This window comes from Triticum urartu, chromosome 1, assembly GCF_003073215.2.
Source record: "Triticum urartu cultivar G1812 chromosome 1, Tu2.1, whole genome shotgun sequence".
In the NCBI taxonomy this organism is placed as follows: Eukaryota; Viridiplantae; Streptophyta; class Magnoliopsida; order Poales; family Poaceae; genus Triticum; species Triticum urartu.
Genome location: NC_053022.1, coordinates 532,981,154 through 532,998,228, shown reverse-complemented (window position 1 = coordinate 532,998,228; position 17,075 = coordinate 532,981,154). Strand labels below are relative to the sequence as shown.

The following is a 17,075-nucleotide window of genomic DNA, read 5'->3' as shown; positions in this document are numbered from 1 at the left end:
GTATCTCAATTCAGGAACATCATTTGCTTTGTTTCTGCTATTTGATCTGATGCATTTATACTGGACACCACTGATGTTACTTCTGTGGTGCAATGTGTTTAATGGACTGGGATTAGTCTGCATTTCATACTTTGAGTTCTAGATTCAGTCGCTATCCTTGACCAGAGGTCTGGGTGTACACATTTGCTCTGACTTGTAATGTGAAACTAGCCCACAGTGACCAATTCATGATGTAGCTCGTGCTAACTGCTAGTATAAGTTAATCAGGATCATCATTTGTGCCACAATAACCTTTTAATTGCTTGAATTGTGCTTCCAACTGCGGATTTGCAAATACAGATACACGATGCCCTCTTGGCAGTGACAGCAACTTCATCCTTCAGTTGAATTGATCAAGAGGTGCAATGATGTATTGGATCTGCTATGAATTATATTCAGATATCCAAAGCAGCTCCGATAAATGAATACTAATCTCTCCTGGGAAGACATGCTACGGGATACAACCATCATTCCGTCAGAACGACAATGGAACAAGCATACCAAGTTAGATGGATACTGGTATTCACGGCATATTAGCGGTCATTCTTGTCGTTTGGCTTTGAAGTATACTTATATAGTATGAAAGATGTCTGCTCATTAGAAAATAAACCAATATTTTTTTATAGATTATGCTCAATAGGCAGATTACAGTCTTCTCTATTTGATGCCAACAGCTTTGTCACAACCCCACCTGACAAACTTCAGGAACGCCTTTATGAAACTGAACGCCTGATACAAGGATTAGACTAACACACACTCCGAAGACACAAACACACAGGAACTTTAAACAACAAAAGACTTACATTTTGTACTATTAACACAAGCAAAATTTGGCACTCCCGTTAAAAATATACATGTACACCGATGTATAGAACAGAAATGAAAAATCGCTATCAAGTATGGGCAGCGAGGTGACTAAAGCAGCACAGAGATGGCAAGTTCCCCTGAAAAGCTCCGAGCAGCATCAAGCTGTTGGTGCTGCATTTACCGACTCACAGCATCCCAGTCCGGCACAGATTAGAGCAACCATGCTTTTCAAGGCACATGATACAGCAGTTCAGGTTGCTGTCATGGAGCGAAGGGAATACCAGAGTCGTCGGATGAGAACACGATTGCTCTGCCGCAAGTGCAGTGGCTGTAATTCCCAACAGTGGCAATATCGGTAACGCTTATGAGGGCTCTATCGGATTATTCTTGATACAATGGGGAAGCACGACCCGCGTGCTACAGGCGCGTGCATCGGGTCGGCTGGCTTGCGCTTGAGGGAGTCAGTTTTAGAGCTGCCAGTTATAGAAAATATGACAAGTTGTTTTCAGCTATGACATCAGAGTGCCTTTTTTCTGATTTTCATACTTATGGCAATGAGTTGTGCAGATTGATAATGGTCAAAATATAATAGGCTAAATCTGTTATCACTAAATAAGTAGATTTATGTGTTCCATTGTGCACAACATAATATTTAGAGTAATATGCATGGAACAACGTCTATACGTACTCGGTCAACCAGTAGTCTGCACTAGAAGCTCTGAAAAAAGTATGTGAGCAAACTTAAGTAGTAACCTTATATTTGTATCCATATCACGAAGCAGGCTTTCACCCCTTTATAGATAAGGGCATAAACAACCAAACCGATACAGTGTCACATGATACAAGGCATTGAGGAAATCCTCAAAAGCTGATCTAAAAGATATATGATCTTTTTCTCGAACTTGTAAATGATCTTAGCTACCTCCAGTTTCAGAATGGTCACATATTGCTATTACTGGGAATGCTTTTGCTCTTGCAGGTTCAACTTACTCTCCACTTCTGTTTTGCATGGAATTGACTCGCCTCTTGATAAATTTCTAGTATTCTGAATTTCTCTTCCTGTTGCCACAGAAATATTTTTTTTCTTTGGCAAATCAGTGTAGAAATCCATGGTTTCTATGTAGCAATAGGCATGCATTGGTCTCTGTTTTCGAGCTGATTCTTCCATTTCTTTCTTGCTGGGCTTGGATAACTGAGTATTCTAATATGAAATTCTTCTGACTTTGTATGTAGCTCACTTGCATGGGAGGTTTATTCCAGCACGCGTTGAACATGAAGTATATCACATACGGTGGGTGATGATGTCTCATAACAAAAAGTAAGCCACATGAACTTAGTAACTCAGAATTTACCATTCCGTGATGAATAAATTCTGATTGGTATATGCTAGACTTCTAATTTTGTTAATAATAAGCTTCATTTTTATCTGGAGCAAAAACATCGATTCACGTTGCTACCTACATGGCTACATGTCATGTTGAATGCTTAAAAGAATTCTGAAAAGAGCAACATGTATCGATTGGTTTCAGAAAAATTGACGATGAATTGTGTTTTCTAAAAAGGCATCCATGTATATGGATAGGGAATTGGTAATCTTGGATTGACATGCCATGTAAGACTTAATTTTCCTGGCACATACATGAAACTTTATCAGCTAATAAAGAAAATTTGTTTGTTGTCATTTGGTAAGCATAAGAGTTCATTATTTTGGTGTGCAAATAAAATTAACCTAGATATATCACCTCTACTGGGTATCTTATTTTAACCTTATTGTTTTACTACAGAACGGCCCGTGCGTTGCAACGGGAGAAAAAAAAACCATAATCTCCAATGGCCATGACCATATTTTCCTGCATCACCGAGATACACTACCACTCTCATTTTCGTGAATTCGTGAACAATTTTTGAAAATCATAAACATTTTTTTAAACTCCTGAACATATCTGAAAACATGAACATTTTCTACATTCAGGGAAAAATTGAATTCATGAACATTGTGTACTATTCACAAATATTTTAATTTTTTTTGAACATTTTCCAAAAATTGTCCTTGAATAGGCGAACATTTCTAGAATCGGCGACCATTTTTGGAAATTGGTGGAACAATTTTTTAAATAATTCACGAACATTTTTTTTATCTAATGAACATTTTTTGAAATGCATGGTCATTGTTTGAACCAGTGAACATTTTATGAATCAATAAACCATTTTGTAAGTCACGAACAACTTTTGAATTTTTAGGATATTCTCAGTTTTTAGGATATTTTCAGACGAGGCAACACATCCGTCATGGCAAGAACAAACACTAGCACGCATACATTTCCAACGCTGGACAAAGGCTAAGATGTCCTTGGGAATGATGGTGACGCGCTTGGCATGGATGGCGCAGAGGTTGGTGTCCTCGAACAGCCCCAACAGATATGCCTCGGCGGCCTCCTGCAGCGCGGAGACGGCGGAGCTCTGGAAGTGGAGGTCGGCCTTGAAGTCCTGGGCGATCTCCCGGACGAGACGCTGGAAGGGGGGGTTGGGTATGAGCAACTCGGTGATCTGCCAAAGTCGACGGTGCTAGGGTGGAAGCGGCAGGGCTTCTTGACGTTGCCGGTGGCCGGGGCGCACCGCCTTAGCCTGCGATGAAAATGGATCACTGATCGAATTAATGGTTTTTAAAAATAAAATAGTTTAGAAATTGAATTTAGTAATTAATGAGATGATGTCACCATGTTGTGGGAGATTTGGCTTCATGCATGCACGTGCTCTCTTCACAAGAGGTAGATGGCATTAAAAGTTGGTACTACCCAAGGACATATCCATGGACTTTTTTCATCCATCAATCAATGATCGACAAGTCTTTTCGGTCAGTCAATGCATACATGTGCTCTTTTCATAAGGGAAAAATCATACGAGAAGGCATACTATGCTTCATAGATTTTTCTCATCACGTCAATGCATGAAGACTAAGCAATCTATTTTGACTTTTTATTGGTTTGCCAATTATTGTACTATAGAGGCATTAATGACGAATGGCCTCGTCTGTCAACGGATAAAATTTAAACAACCACTCTTTACTTACTCTTTTTTTAAAAGAGAAGTTGTTGCTAAAGCTACACTATTTACTTATCCTTGGTATGTAAGTTTGACACCGGTGATAGACTACTTTTGAAACTGGATCATTTCATGTTAAACTCGTAATCGTGATTACAGGAGGAGATGATTTATGTGAGCCATATTCGGCAGTTAACGTGTACATAATAACATAGGGGAGTCATGCACCACACGACTTCGTCGCTGCAGGACCCGTTGCAGGCATGAGACACAAGGCACTGCATAATGCAAATGGTGCCTTGCATGGTGAGGGCCCTTGTGCTAGTTATATATTAGTGATACTAATATCCAGCATTAACCCCTCGCAAAAAAATCCAACATTAACCACTAATCTTGCTTAGTCTTTGGTGACTTGGTCTATTCTTCTTCTAGTTGTGTGCTGCAGGAAGAAAGGGAAAAGGGTGGATGAAAAAAGCAGCTAGTGCAAATGCAACAAAGATAAAAGGGTGGATGTGGGATCTGTTATTCGAGGCGAAACTTAGTACGCGTACCCTAACCGTTTTCCTCCTCCTCACAACGTCTCCCATGCGGCCAGGGTTTCTCCGCCTCTCACTGGCGCCAATGCTGGTCTGTCTTGTTTATTATTGAAAGGATCGATATGGTTGACTAGAGGGGGGGGGGGGGGAATAGGCAACTACCAATTTTTAGCTTTTCTTTACCAAATTAAAGTTTGCATCAAAGTAGGTTGTCTAGATGTGCAACTAGGTGAGCAACCTATATGATGCAATAACAACAAGCATACAAGCAAGCAAGGGGAGAAACATTAAAGAGCTTGCACAAGTAAAGGTAAGAGATAACCAAGAGTGGATCCGGTGAAGACGAGGATGTGTTACCGAAGTTCCTTCCTTTTGAGGGGAAGTACGTCTCCGTTGGAGCGATGTGGAGGCACAATGCTCCCCAAAAAGCCACTAGGGCCACCGTATTCTCCTCACGCCCTCACACAATGCGAGATGCCGTGATTCCACTATTGGTGCCCTTAAAGGCGGCGACCGAACCTTTGCAAACAAGGTTGGGGCAATCTCCACAACTTAATAGGAGGCTCCCAACAAGACCACGAAGCTTCACCACAATGGAATATGGCTCCGAGGTGACCTCAACCGTCTAGGGTGCTCAAACACCCAAGAGTAACAAGATCTGCTAGGGATGAGTGGGGGAATCGAAAATCCCTTGGTGGAAGTGTAGATCGGAGCCTTCTTAACCACTCCCGAGCAAATCAACAAATTTGATTGGCTAGAGAGATAGATCGGGCGGAAATGAAGCTTGGAGTATTTAATGGAGCTTGAGCAATAAATGGAGCTTGGGGGAGGAAGAGGTAGGTGAGAAGGAAGAAGGGGACTCCTTTTTATAGTGGGGGCAACAATCCCGTTGCCCCCCACCAACCAGCCCCGCACAGGGCGGTACTACCGCTGAGAGGGGGCGGTACTACCGCCAGGACAGCGGTACTGCCGTGCTGAGGAGACTAGTAGGGAACAGATCCAACTGCGATACTACCGCGGTGGTAGGGCGGTACTACCGCTCCAGGAACGGTACTACCGCCACTACAACCGTGACTAGTGCCGCAAAACCTGACACGAGAAAAAGACCTCTCGAATCGAGGCGGTAGGAGCCAGACTGCCCAACGGTACTACGGCAGTGGGGTCAAGGGCGGTAGTACCGCTGTGGAGCGGTACTGCCGCTTGTGACCCTTCGGCCGTAGTACCGCAGGCAGTGCGGTACTACCGCTAGGGAGAGAGAGAGAGGGAGAAGGGATCTCTCAAAGAAGCTGAGGACCAGGCGGAGGTGCCAGGCCCCCAGCGGTACTACTGCTGTGGAGCCACGGCGGTACTACCGCTGCGGAGCGGTACTGCCGCTTGTGGCTTCTCAGCGGTACTATCGCTGGGTGCGCGGTACTGTCGCTTAGACCTAGACAGAACAAGGAAGAGAGGAGAGATCTCTTCAATGGACAGGAAAAGCTCGGAGGGTGAGAAGCTGATGTGTACGTGATGATTCCACCCATGCAAAACCCCAGCGGACCCCCTCTTGATAGTACGGTGCCCTCTATGCAACTAGTCCACCGAGAAAAAAATGAAAGAGCTACACCGTCTTGAAATACACTCCGAGGGGAAGAAGGCGTCTCGTGCCAGGGGAGAATCTGTGAATTATTCAAAGCACAAGATTAGTCCGCAAACATATTGTCATCAATCACCAAAACTACCTTGAGAGAGATATGCCGTAACAATCTCCCCCTTTTTGGTGGATTGATGACAACTAGGGATTTGCGCAAGGAAAAGAAATGAAACGAAGAAAACTAAGAACTACAAAATATAGACGGGCTCCCCCAGAATGTGTGCACCTAGAGATGGCACGACACACACATTCGGATCAACACTCCCCCTATATTTTATAATCTAACAATACTAAGCACAATATATATGAGAGAAGTGAGTAAACAGGACAAGCATGCATCTCACAATAAACTATAGTACTCTGAAATGACATAAGTAATAAGGTAGCGATAGGGAGCATATGTCTTACACCATATGACTAGAACTTAGGTCTCACACCAAACCAAACCAAAGAAGGAACACACAAGAAAACACAAGACGACTCAAAGCACGACACAAGAAGCAGATCCCTACACTCTCTCCCCCTTTGGCAGCGAGACACCAAAAAAGGGCATAGAGTGACACTACGACTCCAGGTGATGGGAGGAGGAAGATCTCGAACATCACATCTCTGCATCTTCATCATGGGTCGAAAACTGCTCGGCATCGGAGTCGGTCCAGTGGCAATTCTGATGAATCCAGTCCTCCTCTTCAGTGATCTGACCCTCAGACCCACTGGCAACTGTTGCTCCCATCTGATGCATGAGCTCCTTGTGGCGCGTCCTGGCATGCTTCTCCGCCACATGAGTCATGTACTGACCATGGGACTCCATGCAGAAAAGCTTCTTTATCTTGCGCTTAAGCTTCTGTGCCCACGACGGTTCTGCAGTAGAGGGTCCAAAGTCCTCCTCATGAGCATCAGTAGTAGCCTCACCCTCGGTCCCCATGGCAGCAGCAGCAGCAGACGGGCCCCCTGTGGCAGCAGTAGCAGATGGACCCCCTGTGTGAGGCGCTGTCCAGTTGTCCTTCTTCCTCAGACGCTTGATCTCATGAGAAACCAAGTCTCCAGTCTCTAGCAGCACTCTGGGATAAGTCTATGCCCAGGCCCTCTCAATGAGCCTCATGATGAATGGACCATAGATAGGACACTTGCGCTCAGACACGGCAGATAGAAGTTCAGACCACATGACATGAGAGATATCCAGGCTCTCTCCAGTGCTTGCTTCCTTCTCATGCTGACAGAAAAGGAGCATGTCCACGAGGTAAGAGTGTACCATATCCAGATTCCCGATCCGAGGGAAGAGAGTCTCACGGAATATGCGATGAAGAATGTCCAGATACGGAGACAACTCATAGGTTTTCTTCTCAGTTACTGGGTGAACCTTCGCAGTGCAGTAGGGCCAAAGGGCTTGCTTGTGGGTGGATGTAGCATTGCAGTGAGGACGGAAACCGACAGGAGTCTCAAGCCCGGTATCCACCACATCAAGTAACTTCATGAAAGCCTTCCACTTGACAGAAAGCAGCTTGCCATTGGTCATTCATGTCAGAGTCCTGTCGACATCCGTCCCAAGATGGACGGTGGCATAGAATTGAGCCACCAAATCCGCATCGAAATCCTTGTTGAATTGCATGATCCTGAGAATGTTCAGCTGAGTGCACATCTGAAGAGCTTTGCCAAAGTACTCCGGGTCCTTCTCCATAGCATCAGTGTCAATGGAGCGAACATCAACAAAAAGATTCTTCTTGGCCTTGATCACATCAAAGTAGATGGCAAACTGAAAACTATTCCAGAACGGGCGGTTGACCAAAGTGGGTTCTTGGTCCACCGCATAGGGGTTGCGGCGACACTTCTCTCAAAACTCCTTGTTGGTCATCTCAGTCACAGTCTTCCCTTTTGGCTTGTTGGAGGCTCGCTTCGATTGCTGAGGAGGTGGAGGAACACTTGCAGATGCACTTGTTGGAGGCGGTTGGGTGCTCGAGGAACCACCGGCTGGCTCTGAGGTGCGGTAGCGTTTTGATGTGGCACGCCGGGGTTGATACGGCGACCTTGCTGCTCGGAAGGATCATCACCTGGAGCCAAACACAAGAACACGCAAAACAACTAGAAAGAACGAGCATAAGCCAACAAACTCAACAAAAGATCAAGGTAAGGCAGGAAAATGATGAAATTGGCATTCAGCGGTAGTACCGTGACCTGTCCGCGGTAGTACCGCCCCAAGCGGTAGTACCGCCCCAAAGGGAGTGGTAGTACCGCTCTAGGTCAAGCGGTAGTACCGCTCCAAGAGGAGCGGTAGTACTGCTTGAGGCAGAGAAACATCAGTTTCATATAGCACGAGGCGGTGAAACAGCGGGTTCTTACTACCGCAGTCAGATCCGGCACTACCGGCCTACCAAATTCAAAAATAATCCTACCAAACTCTAATCGAGATAGTCTAGTTGCCTTCTCCAACCAACTCAAGCCTATATGTAGCCAAAAATCTAGATATGCAACCACCATTGCCCCTAAGAAACAAGAACTGAAAAAGAGACAAAATGAAAGAAGGAACGGGGGCAATACCGGCATCCATGGCAAGAGGACGAGGTGGGGATCGACTCCACCAAAGGAAATGGAGAGGGACGCCCCGGAGACGGAGATCCGCCGGAGCCCTCCCGCGGCGAGAGGAGGCTGGAGAGAGGAAGAGAAAAGAGGGGCGAAGTGAATGGGTATGGGGGAGAAGAAACCTCCCCTGCCCCCGACTTAACCCCCTGTTCTCGTCCCCCAGCGGTAGTACCATGCTGGGGGGCGGTAGTACCGCTTACGAGCGGTAGTACCGCGCACCACCAGCGGTAGTACCGCCCAGCACGCCACAGCAACTAAACAGACACGGCTTTAGCTCGACGAAACGACAAAAACGGCAAACACACCAGCAAACGACCAAGACACACCTCTTCACAAGAGGGCGGTGGCCGGGGCCACCTATGTTTGAGTCAAAAAGTATGGCACCGCGAAGATTTTAACCTTGGGCCCATGACCAAAACTCGTCTTTTAAGCATAAGTGCCATCAACAATGGCTAAAGTGAAAGACTTGATCAATTTATGCATAATGGGGGGAGGGAGAGTTCATTGAGAGAACAACACTCCCCCTATGTCCATGCCTACACCTAAACTAGACAACAAATTGAGCGAGGTAGGGTGTGCACGGGTTCAAGCCACATTGCTCGAATCAATGATATTTAGCTCATGCCTTAACTCGCGAAATCTTGCTTCATCCAAGGGCTTCGTGAAAATATCTGCAAGGTTGTCATGAGTGTTGACATAGTTGAGCTCAATCTCTCCTCGCCTAATGTGATCCCGGATGAAGTGATACCGAATCTCAATATGCTTTGTCTTGAAGTGTTGCACTGGGTTGAGAGAAATCTTGATGGCACTTTCATTGTCACACCAAAGAGGCACTTTGTCACAAGTGACACCGTAATCCTTTAAAGTTTGCCTCATCCATAGAAGTTGTGCACAACAACTACCGACGGCAACATACTCCGCCTCAGTGGACGAGAGAGACACACAACTTTGCTTTTTGGAAGACCAACTTACCAAAGAGCAACCAAGGAATTGGCACCCTTCAGAAGTGGACTTCCTATCCACTTTGTCTCCCGCCCAATCAGAATCCGAGTACCCTACAAGCTTGAAGTTTGATCCTCTTGGGTACCATAAGCCAAAGTTTGGGGTATGAGCCAAATATCGAAAGATTCATTTGACTGCCACAAAGTGACTTTCCTTAGGTGCGGCTTGAAACCGTGCACAAATTCCCACACTCAACATGATGTCCGGTCTAGATGCACAAAGGTAAAGCAAGGATCCAATCATGGAACGATATACCTTTTGATCCACCACTTTACCATTGGGATCTAAGTCGAGTTGGCACTTGGTGGGCATTGGAGTAGAGGCCGGCTTGACGTCACTTAGCTTGAATCTCTTGAGCATGTCTTGAGTGTATTTGGATTGATTGATGAAGGTTCCTTCTCTTCTTTGCTTCACTTCGAACCCTAGAAAGAACTTCACCTCTCCCATGGAGGACATCTCGAACTTTGAGGTCATGAGAGCGGCAAATTCCTCATTGAAAGCTTTGTTAGGAGAACCAAAGATAATATCATCAACATATAATTGGCACACAAACAACTTGAAGGAAATATGCCCTAGAGGCAATAATGAAGTTATTATTTATTTCCTTATTTCATGATAAATGTTTATTATTCATGCTAGAATTGTATTAACCGGAAACATAATACATGTGTGAATACATAGACAAACAGAGTGTCACTAGTATGCCTCTACTAGACTAGCTCGTTAATCAAAGATGGTTATGTTTCCTAACCATAGACAAAGGAGTTGTTATTTGATTAACGAGGTCACATCATTAGTTGAATGATCTGATTGACATGACCCATTCCATTAGCTTAGCACCCGATCGTTTAGTATGTTGCTATTGCTTTTCTTCATGACTTATACATGTTCCTATAACTATGAGATTATGCAACTCCCGTTTGCCGGAGGAACACTTTGGGTGCTACCAAACGTCACAACGTAACTGGGTGATTATAAAGGAGCATTACAGGTCTCCAAAGGTAGATGTTGGGTTGGCGTATTTCGAGATTAGGATTTGTCACTCCGATTGTCGGAGAGGTATCTCTGGGCCCTCTCGGTAATACACATCACATAAGCCTTGCAAGCATTACAACTAATATGTTAGTTGTGAGATGATGTATTACGGAACGAGTAAAGAGACTTGCCGGTAACGAGATTGAACTAGGTATTGGATACCGACGATCGAATCTCGGGCAAGTAACATACCGATGACAAAGGGAACAACGTATGTTGTTATGCGGTCTGACCGATAAAGATCTTCGTAGAATATGTAGGAGCCAATATAGGCATCCAGGTCCCTCTATTGGTTATTGACCGGAGACGTGTCTCAGTCATGTCTACATTGTTCTCGAACCTGTAGGGTCCGCACGCTTAAGGTTACGATGACAGTTATATTATGAGTTTATGCATTTTGATGTACCGAAGGTTGTTCGGAGTCCCGGATGTGATCACGGACATGACGAGGAGTCTCGAAATGGTCGAGACATAAAGATTGATATATTGGAAGCCTATGTTTGGATATCGGAAGTGTTCCCGGTGAAATCGGGATTTTACCGGAATACTGGGAGGGTTACCGGAACCCCCCGGGAGCTATATGGGCCATAGTGGGCCTTAATGGAAAAGAGAAGGGGCTGCCCTAGATGGGCTGCGCGCCTCCCCCTTCCCCTAGTCCTATTAGGACTAGGAGAGGTGGCCGGCCCCCTCCTCCTCTTTTCCCCCTCCGCGAATCCTATTCCAACTAGGATTTGGGGGGGGGGGGAAATCCTACTCCCAGAGGGAGTAGGACTCTCCTGGCGCGCCTAGCTTGGCCGGCCAGCCTCCCCCTCTACTCCTTTATATACTGAGGTAGAGGCACCCCGAAAACACACAAGTTGATCCACGTGATCTATTCCTTAGCCGTGTGCGGTGCCCCCTGCCACCATATTCCTCGATAATACTGTAGCGGAGTTTAGGCGAAGCCCTGCTGCTGTAGTTCATCAAGATCGTCACCACGCCGTCGTGCTGACGGAACTCTTCCCCGACACTTTGCTGGATCGGAGTCCGGGGATCATCATCGAGCTGAACGTGTGCTCGAACTCGGAGGTGCTGTAGTTTCGGTGCTTGATCGGTTGGATCGTGAAGACGTACGACTACTTCCTCTACGTCGTGTCAGCGCTTTCGCAGTCGGTCTGCATTGGGTACGTAGACAACACTCTCCCCTCTCGTTGCTATGCATCACATGATCTTGCGTGTGCGTAGGACTTTTTTTGAAATTACTACGAAACCCAACAGTGGCATCCGAGCCTAGGTTATTTATGTTGATGTTATATGCACGAGTAGAACACAAGTGAGTTGTGGACGATACAAGTCATACTGCCTACCAGCATGTCATACTTTGGTTCGGCGGTATTGTTGGACGAGACGACCCGGACCAACCTTACGCGTACGCTTACGCGAGACCAGTTCCCTCGACGTGCTTTGCACATAGATGGCTTGCGGGCGACTGTCTCTCCAACTTTAGTTGAACCAAGTATGGCTACGCCCGGTCCTTGCGAAGGTTAAAACGGAGTCTATTTGACAAACTATCGTTGTGGTTTTGATGCGTAGGTGAGATTGGTTCTTGCTTAAAGCCCGTAGCAGCCACGTAAAACTTGCAACAACAAAGTAGAGGACGTCTAACTTGTTTTTGCAGGGCATGTTGTGATGTGATATGGTCAAGGCATGATTTTTATTGTATGAGACGATCATGTTTTGTAACCGAGTTATCGGCAACTGGCAGGAGCCATATGGTTGTCGCTTTATTGTATGCAATGCAATCGCGATGTAATGCTTTACTTTATTACTAAACGGTAGTGATAGTCGTGGAAGCATAAGATTGGCGAGATGACAACGATGCTACGATGGAGATTAAGGTGTCACGCTGGTGACGATGGTGATCATGACGGTGCTTCGGAGATGGAGATCACAAGCACAAGATGATGATGGCCATATCATATCACTTATATTGATTGCATGTGATGTTTATCTTTTTATACATCTTATCTTGCTTTGATTGACGGTAGCATTATAAGATGATCTCTCACTAAATTATCAAGAAGTGTTCTCCCTGAGTATGCACCGTTGCCAAAGTTCGTCGTGCCCAGACACCACGTGATGATCGGGTGTGATAAGCTCTACGTCCATCTACAACGGGTGCAAGCCAGTTTTGCACACGCAGAATACTCAGGTTAAACTTGACGAGCCTAGCATATGCAGATATGGCCTCGGAACACGGAGACCGAAAGGTCGAGCGTGAATCATATAGTAGATATGATCAACATAACGATGTTCACCATTGAAAACTAATCCATCTCACGTGATGATCGGTTATGGTTTAGTTGATTTGGATCATGTAATCACTTAGAAGATTAGAGGGATGTCTATCTAAGTGGGAGTTCTTAAGTAATATGATTAAATTGAACTTAAATTTATCATGAACTTAGTCCTGGTAGTATTTTGCAAATTATGTTGTAGATCAATAGCTCGCGTTGTTGCTTCCCTGTGTTTATTTTGATATGTTCCTAGAGAAAATTGTGTTGAAAGATGTTAGTAGCAATGATGCGGATTGGATCCTGATCTGAGGTTTATCCTCATTGCTGCACAGAAGAATTATGTCCTTGATGCACCGCTAAGTGACAGACCTATTGCAGGAGCAGATGCAGACGTTATGAACGTTTGGCTAGCTCAATATGATGACTACTTGATAGTTTAGTGCACCATGCTTAACGGCTTAGAATCGGGACTTCAAAGACGTTTTGAATGTCATGGACCATATGAGATGTTCCAGGAATTGAAGTTAATATTTCAAGAAAATACCCGAGTTGAGAGATATGAAGTCTCCAACAAGTTCTATAGCTAAAAGATGGAGGAGAATTGCTCAACTAGTGAGCATGTGCCCAGATTGTCTGAGTACAACAATCGCTTGAATCAAATGGGAGTTAATCTTCCAGATAAGATAGTGATTGACAGAATTCTCTAGTCACCATCATCAAGTTAGTAGAACTTCGTGATGAACTATGATATGCAAGGGATAACGGAAACGATTCCCAAGCTCTTCGCAATGCGGAAATTGACGAAGGTAGAAATCAAGAAAAACATCAAGTGTTGATGGTAGACAAAGACCACCAGTTTCAAGAAAAGGGCAGAGGGAAGAAGGGGAACTTCAAGAAGAACAGCAAGCAAGTTGCTGCTCAAGTGAAGAAGCCCAAGTCTGGTCCTAAGCCTGAGACTAAGTGTTTCTACTGCAAAGGGACTGATCACTGGAAGCGGCACTACCCCAAGTGATTGGCAGATAAGAAGGATGGCAAAGTAAACATAAGTATATTTGATATACATGTTATTGATGTGTACTTTACTAGTGTTTATAGCAACCCCTCAGTATTTGATACTAGTTCAGTTGCTAAAGATTAGTAACTCGAAACGGGAGTTGCAGAATAAACAGAGACTAGTTAAGGGTGAAGTGACGATGTGTGTTGGAAATAGTTCCAAGATTGATATGATCATCATCGCGCACTCCCTATACTTTCGAGATTAGTGTTGAACCTGAATAAGTGTTATTTGGTGTTTGCGTTGAACATGAATATGATTTGATCATGTTTATTGTAATACGGTTATTCATTTAAGTAAAAGAATAAATTGTTGTTCTGTTTACATGAATAAAACCTTACATGGTTACACACCCAATGAAAATAGTTCGTTGGATCTCGATCATAGTAATACACATAATCATAATATTGAAACCAAAAGATGCAAAGTTAATAATGATAGTGCAACTTATTTGTGGCACTGATGTTTAGGTCATATTGGTGTAAAGCGCATGAAGAAACTCCATGCTGATGGGCTTTTGGAATCACTTGATCATGAATCAGTTGATGCTTGCGAACCATGCCTCATGGGCAAGATGACTAAGACTCTGTTCTTCGGAACAATGGAGCGAGCAACAGATTTGTTGGAAATCATACATACTGATGTATGTGGTCCGATGAATATTGAGGCTCGCGACAAGTATCATTATTTTCTGATCTTCACAGATGATTTGAGCAGATATGAGTATATCTACTTGATGAAACATAAATCTGAAACATTTGAAAAGTTCAAAGAATTTCAGAGTGAAGCGAAAAATCATCATAACAAGAAAATAAAGTTTCTACGATCTGATCATAGAGAAGAGTATTTGAGTTACGAGTTTGGCCTTCAGTTAAAAACAATGTGAAATAGTTTCACTACTCATGCCACCTGGAACACCACAATATAATGGTGTGTCCGAACGTCATAACCGTACTTCATTGGATATAGTGCAATCTATGATGTATCTTACCGATCTACCACTATCGTTTTGGGGTTATGCATTAGAGACAGCTGCATTCACGTTAAATAGGGCACCATCAAAATCCGTTGAGACGACGCCTTATGAGCTATGGTTTGGCAGGAAACCAAAGTTGTCGTTTCTTAAAGTTTGGGGCTGCGATGCTTATGTGAAAAAGCTTCAACCTGATAAGCTCGAACCCAAATCGGAGAAATGTGTCTTCATAGGATACCCAAAGGAGACTGTTGGGTACACCTTCTATCACAAATCCGAAGGCCAGACTTTTGTTGCTAAATTCGGAGTTTTTCTAGAGAAGGACTTTCTCTCAAAAGAAGTGAGTGGGAGGAAAGTAAAAACTTGATAAGGTAATTGTACCTTCTCCCTTATTGGAAAGTAGTTCATCACAGAAATCTGTTCCTGTGACTACTACACCAATTAGTGAGGAAGCTAATGATGATGATCATGTAACTTCAGATCAAGTTACTACCGAATCTCGCAGGTAAACCAGAGTGAGATCCGCACCAGAGTGGTACGGTAATCCTGCTCTGGAAGTCATGTTACTAGACCATGACGAACTTGCGAACTATGAGGAAGCGATGATGAGCCCAGATTCCGCAAAATGGCTTGAGGCCATGAAATCTGAGATGGGATCCATGTATGAGAACAAAGTATGGACTTTGGTTGACTTGCCCAATGATCGACAAGCAATTGAGAATAAATGGATCTTCAAGAGGAAGACGGACGCTGATAGTAGTGTTACTATCTACAAAGCTAGAATTGTCGCAAAAGGTTTTCGACAAGTTCAAGGTGTTGAATACGATGAGAGTTTCTCACTCGTATCTATGCTTAAGTCTGTCCGAATCATGTTAGCAATTGCCGCATTTTATGAAATCTGGCAAATGGATAAACAAAACTGCATTCCTTAATAGATTTATTAAAGAAGAGTTGTATATGATACAACCAGAAGGTTTTGTCAATCCTAAAGGTGCTAACAAAATATGCAAGCTCCAGCGATCCATCTATGGACTGGTGCAAGCATCTTGGAGTTGGAATATACGCTTTGATAAGTTGATCAAAACATATAGTTTTATACAGACCTGGTGAAGCCTGTATTTACAAGAAAGTGAGTGGGAGCACTACAGCATTTCTGATAAGTATATGTGTATGACATATTGTTGATCGGAAATAATGTAGAATTATTCTGTAAAGCATAAAGGAGTGTTTGAAAGGAGTTTTTCAAAGAAAGACTTCGGTGAAGCTGCTTACATATTGAGCATCAAGATCTATAGAGATAGATCAAGACGCTTGATAAGTTTTTTCAATAAGTACATACCTTGACAAGATTTTGAAGTAGTTCAAAATGGAGCAGTCAGAGAAAGAGTTCTTGCCTGTATTACAAGGTGTGAAGTTGAGTAAGACTCAAAGCCCGACCACGACAGAAGATAGAAAGAGAATGAAAGTCATTCCCTATGCCTTGGCCATAGGTTCTATAAAGTATGTCATGCTGTATACCAGATCTATTGTGTACCCTGCACTGATTTGGCAAGGGAGTACAATAGTGATCTAGGAGTAGATCACTGGACAGCGGTCAGAATTATCCTTAGTGAAATAAGGATATGTTTCTCGATTATGGACGTGATAAAAAGGTTCGCCGTAAAGGGTTACGTCGATGCAAGTTTTGACACTGATCTAGATGACTCTAAGTCTCGATCTAGATACATATTGAAAGTGGGAGCAATAAGCTAGAGTAGCTCCGTGCAGAGCATTGTTGACATAGAAATTCGCAAAATACTTACGGATCTGAATGTGACAGACCCGTTGACTAAAATTATCTCACAAGCAAAACATGATCACACCTTAGTACTCTTTGGGTGTTAATCACATAGCGATGTGAACTAGATTACTGACTCTAGTAAACCCTTTGGGTGTTGATCACATATCGATGTGAACTATGGGTGTTAATCACATGGTGATGTGAACTATTGCTGTTAAATCACATGGCGATGTGAACTAGATTATTGACTCTAGTGCAAGTGGGAGACTGAAGGAAATATGGCCTAGAGGCAATAATGAAGTTATTATTTATTTCCTTATTTCA

At 43.9% G+C, this 17,075-nt stretch overlaps 1 pseudogene; it reads right to left on the bottom strand.

Annotated features, from left to right (window-relative positions):
• Positions 1-3,042: 3,042 nt before the first annotated feature.
• Positions 3,043-6,979, bottom strand: LOC125533064 (annotated as a pseudogene).
• Between the last annotated feature and the right edge of the window lie 10,096 nt (positions 6,980-17,075).